This window comes from Ruditapes philippinarum, unplaced genomic scaffold (genome assembly GCF_026571515.1).
Source record: "Ruditapes philippinarum isolate M1 unplaced genomic scaffold, ASM2657151v2 ctg1868_1_1_1_1, whole genome shotgun sequence".
Classification (NCBI taxonomy): Eukaryota; Metazoa; Mollusca; class Bivalvia; order Venerida; family Veneridae; genus Ruditapes; species Ruditapes philippinarum.
In genome coordinates this window covers 72,070-77,876 of record NW_026852163.1, presented here as the reverse complement: position 1 = coordinate 77,876, position 5,807 = coordinate 72,070, and the positions used below count along the sequence as shown (strand labels likewise).

General features: G+C 31.0%; 1 long non-coding RNA gene across 1 annotated transcript; it reads left to right on the top strand.

Annotated features, from left to right (window-relative positions):
- Window positions 1-1,239: 1,239 nt before the first annotated feature.
- On the top strand, window positions 1,240-5,601 carry LOC132750987 (uncharacterized). The gene is made up of 3 exons (XR_009628624.1): window positions 1,240-1,360; window positions 3,146-3,230; window positions 5,521-5,601. It is a non-coding gene; the product is annotated as an uncharacterized LOC132750987 (long non-coding RNA).
- The last annotated feature ends 206 nt before the right edge of the window (window positions 5,602-5,807 follow it).

Here is a 5,807-nt window from a genome sequence, read left to right as displayed (position 1 = left end):
TTGTTGCAGTCTTTGTTGGACGGTGAGAGTAAAAATCTCGAAATTGACGGAGTCCAGATCAGGTACTTTTACAAATAAATCAGATTGTGATTCAATGGTGTCAATAAGATTGATAATTGTAACTGTTTTACCACTAATTTACTAATATTTTATCACATATATTCATGTTTACTTTCTGTTATTTTTGCTCACGATAATATGCGTTTGTATTATATATGGTAATCTCAAATCGTCAGTTATCAAATTATATTATAACTCGTACTTAGTATTGTTTTGTAGATCAAATTCAGGTTAAAATTATTTCTCGATATAAATATCATACCAAACATTATGTATATATCATGTAGTTATAAGATTATCCTCATTATTCCTTAGGTACATTAGTACTCACTGCTAAAATTGATTGATAGCAAAATAGAAACATTGACATCCTATGACTGATGATGTTTCATTTCATTCTTGGGTTCAACAACTTCTTAATACAGTGGTTAAACGTTATCTAAAAGATGACTTATTCATTCATTGCAGCATCTAATGAATTAGAATGGCAAATATCTTTTTAAATGTCAGTTTATTCCCAGATTCAAAATTTTTAAAGACGAAGCTGGGGACTGACATTTTGATTACAGTATGATTGATTTAGTTTTAAAATTGTATACGCGATTACACTCGTGCTGACGATTCGGTGAAATAAATCAAATTTGTAGATGAATATTTCGTTAATTGCTCAAGTGAAGACTTCCTTGTTTGAGAATTTTAGATGGGGTCGGTTTCTGCAAAGCAGGTACACAAGGAATTAATTTGAGGTGATCTACCTATATAAACAAAGTAAACATGCATTTTTTTGAAAGCTGTAAACTTACATTTCCTATTTACATTTCGTTTGGAGTGAACTAAAATAAATGCATGTACAGAAATATATGTTACTTTCGGGTACATGTATTAAAGGTTGAAACTGAATATCTCGACATTTTTTGAGATAACTACTTAAATAAAAGGGTTAACCAGGTGAAAAAACTCTGCAAACTTTGCAAAATGTAACTTTAGAACTTTTGATATTGCATTAATTGATGGTAATGAACATGTAAACGTTTACGTTTAAATTGAACAGCTTTGGTAGTTTCTGAGAAAATTGACTTTTCATTTGACCTTACCTGAAGCACCATCCTTAAAGTATCATTAAACAAATTACAAAAAGCTTGCTTAAACTTGTCAATTTGAATTTCTGATATTGTTTTTAGTTATAGTGGTAATGAATCTTCTGGAGACATTGGGTCCTTTGTCCGCAGGAAGCAATATGTTGGATTAACAGAGAACTTTGAAATAGAGATATTAAGTTTGGATAAACGTGGATCTATAGGTAAAATCATACTGTAATGTATTATATTTTATATTTATATTTTTAACCCGGTAAATTGGGGTTTGTCTGCAGGCGGGCGTAATTTCTTCTGTGCGCATCTCCGCCTTCATTATGTATTGATTATAATGAGGGGATCTCACAAAATTATCATAGAATCTTTGTCTGCCAGTGCACCCTGGCGCATCTTGTTGGTGTTTTGCAATTTAAACATTTTCACAGAATTTCGACCCTTTGATATTTAAGTTGAAATAAAAAAAATAAAGAGAGAATTACACTTCTTTCTTAAAATTCTACTTAACTTTCCAAGTAATTTAGACTTACCTTTCACTATGCACTTTCGCGTTTAGCGATACTAACATTTATGGAGGAATTATGGCCCTTTGTACTGAAACATCACCATTGAATGCGCTAGCGCAGATTGTCGGTGTTTTGCGAACTGTTTGGAAAAATAATGACCATTTTGAGAAATAATGTGTATGCGAATCCTCTTTAATCTTAGAAACCACTTTAGCTTAGACATTGAAATTACATTTAAATTTTATACATATTGTACACATTTTATACCTTTGTTATACATAATATAATATAAGTGTACAAACTACATAACTCTGACCGACATTTTGACCAAGTTGTTGCATTTTTTTGATCAGCCTAGACATTTTTGTCACGGGCAATTATATACAATAGGTGTAAATAATTGTCAGGTGTTAGCTTTTATTTCTGATAGATTAAGCTATACAAAATGTTCTATTGTAGGAATCGTATGGTATAAAAGGTTCTTTCTGCGATCTTGTTATCAAATTTTGCTTAGTCTAGACGTAATTGTTAAATATATATGGCGTCTCCAATTTCATTCGAAATCCACATGAAGTCTAATCTTTTTATGCACAGTATGGTTATAGAATTGCATTGTGCGTGTGTAATTCTTGCTGAATATATTTTTTCCATTAAATGTTCCAGTTTATTAAATTAAAATCATCAGTTTCTAAGAATCATTATATAAAATACTCAATAAACAAAGATAATGTTATATAGATAATATAAAAAATATAAATTTATATAAATTTCCGCAAGCAATACTGTGCAAAAAGTTATTTTATTGATCATAAAAACGTGCCATTTGGCATGTTTACAAAAATTTTAGACGGATATGCAAATGTCCTGAAGTTCATGAATATACAAAGTCATCTTTGACAATATTTGATTTTAACTTATGAAATTCACAATTTGAGCATAATTAATGCACAAACTTAACTGCACCTATTCAACACCAAAACATTAATATTTTACCTTCAAAATTCATGATTATGAACTAATCAGATGCAAAGCGATTTTTCTATATTCCCTACACGATTTCACAACTTCATTTCTATGACTTTAACTTTATGAATTGACCATTGCAACTTCACGAGTTTATATGGTGTTGAAATCTTGAAGTAACGAAGACGAAATTGCATAATGATAGAATTGAAATCGTGAATTCGTACAGTAAAATTATAATTTCATGAATCAAGTTGAGTTTTTATCGTGAAAATTTGAAACCGTGCATTTATGAATTAACATTCGTATTAAAATAGTGTTGATTAACACCCATTCATCTTAATCAAATGTAAAGTCACCAATGATAAATTATTTGTTAATTAGTCATACACGCAAACTCTTCATTCACTTCCAAATTCTTTGATATAGTTACTTGATAAATCACACACGGAATCTTATAATATCATGAAACTTATATCTTTAAAGAAACAATTATATTTATTTTATGCCTGTCTTACATTTTAGCAATCGGAGTAGTACCAAAAAATAATCCAGAAAGAGGTCTACCGGGATATGTTACGAACTCTATAGGATATCATTCCGATGGCAAGTAGGTGATTACACTTCTATTGAAAAAGAAAAACAAGACACATTTTTATTAAAAATGAATAATCACGAACATAAAATGAAACAAATTGATTGTTTTGAATACAGCATTTGAACTATTCATTTATGTATGGATGAGAAATACAGAGGTCATTATGATTTAAAACAAAATATTTATGTTACTCTGATTGGTATCTTGAATCGGGCTTTCTGTAAGAATTCTATATTTCTCTATTTGGAAGTTCAATAGTGTCCATTTTTTGCACCGATTTTCTGATTTTTCCATGCATTGATCTAGACGTGTGGAATGTGTTCTCTAGTTCTTTTATGTCTTTTAATTAACAATAATAGATTTATATATGTGAGATAAATATGTTGCATGCAAGTTAAACTGTGATTTCAAGGATTTCGATTTTATAATCAAATTATGAATTTACTTAGACGTAAATGATGTCAGCAAGAGCTTGATTGCAAGAAGTAAGTGTCGATCCATTTGTAATAGCGTACTGTTGACCCTTCTCGCTTTTTATTGGCACCACCATAATGCGTTTCCTGCATTGTAGTTTGTCAAAATTAGACTTTTGCCCAGTTCCATGTATCCTATAGGTTGAAAAAGTGACACGAATAATATTATAATTCTACCGTCAGCAAAATAAGGCGTGAATGTTTGTTTAGCAATACCTACTTCAAAGCGTAAAGTGTCTGAAATCAAATGTTCTTGAAGCAATGTTTGTTACACTTTGGAGAAACACCCATTTTAGCTTATTCTTGCAGCGATAGTAAATGTGTTTGAATCTTTAGGGAATTTGAGACGGATTTCAATACCACTTGAACAAAACAAATCTCAACGAAATAGGACTTTTTTTCTCCAACAGATTTCACTTAATGAAGCATTCATTTAAGTGTACATGTATAGATGGCGTCAGATGTGGCTTAATATTGGCCCGATCATGCTGACATTTTCAAAAGATACAGATCATACAGATGATAGGTCTCGTATGACATTCAATTTATTATTGAACTTGACAACAAAAAACAAAAATTCAATGCACATGGTCAATAAATGTGGAAGTACGTGTAAACGCAATGTTGCAAAATAATGAAGATGTTAATGATAGGTAACACCGTGTATGCCCAACTCAGACAGATAGCCTTGTTGCATACATGTTATAAAACATTTTTACTTATTTTAGGAAAGATTTCCCAATCTTGAGCAATCGTTTGTCATGTATGCGAACTTAACCAGGAAATTCAGATAATTTTTTGTAAGTAAAATCGTGTACATTGATGGTAATCTGGGTAATCTGATCTCTGCTTTGTACCAAGTTCTATAGACTAAGTTATTTTTACTGACATATGCTAAAACGTACCAAACATGTTGCAGAAAGGTGCAGCAGACAACATAACAAAAGCGACAACACTTCTTCTACATGTTAACGGCAATAATGTAATTGAAGCTTCACAAAAGTCATTAGACTTAAATGTGATTGACGAATGACGAGTGCAAAGTCTCACAGACATTTGCCAAGTTTAAAACTTTTCAAGAGTGGGCAAGTACACATATATATGCACAAGTTTGTTAAATCCATCTCCTCTCTGGTGGGCATACGTGGTATAAGAATAATCACCAATACTGGCTTTTTGCTTGACGGCGTTTTGTTCAGGTATTCAACCTATCGCTGCTCTATGTACTGCTCTAGCTTTTAGCGTGAGAAGTGTCGAAAAATCCTGAAAAGGATTGTGACCCGATAGTTATGAAAACAGCAATAATCAGATTTTGTTTGATTGAGTCTGTTGCAAGTTATGTTGCTATAAGTCTCTTGATATATTGAAAATGTCTTCCTATTAACAACTGACTTTATGATTGTTGGTGTTATGCTTTCTTTGTGAAGAATGAAAAAAAAACTTGGATTAAATATTAGTTTTGTAAATAGGACTGTCCAAAACATATGCTGTCCAAAACATATGCGTTTCTTACCATGATTATTTTAATATTTATCCATATAACCATAAGAAAATGTCTTTGACATATCCATTACGTCGTTATGTGTGGACATATGTATATGTATCAGACAAAGGACCACTATTGTTCTCATTGTCCAAGTGTCTTTACAAAATGAAACACGCTTGAATATTTTTCTTTGTCTTGAAGCTGTCATTTAGCCATTTCGCATTCGTATCATTAATTATATGTACTTGTCTTATTTAGTATGTTTGGCTGATAAATCAGACTACTGACAAAACATTTGAATAAGTCAAGAATATACTAATCAAAATATTTTTTTTATTTTAAGATTATACGAAAAAGGAAAATTTATCAGATCAATACGAGCATGGCAAGCAGGCGATCGTGTAAGATGTCGCAGATTTGTTGAGTAAGTTGATTATTTATTGCACCTTAATTACAGTAAACGAATTACAATTAACGATCATTTGAAAAGGATAAATAATCATTCAAGAAGGATTACAAATACCATCAAACTATCAAATAGAAGCAGCAGTTATATGAATATAAATAAGAAGTTCTTCCCTGTAAAATTTACAGGAAGTCAAACCGATCTCAGACTCAAGATTTATTCTA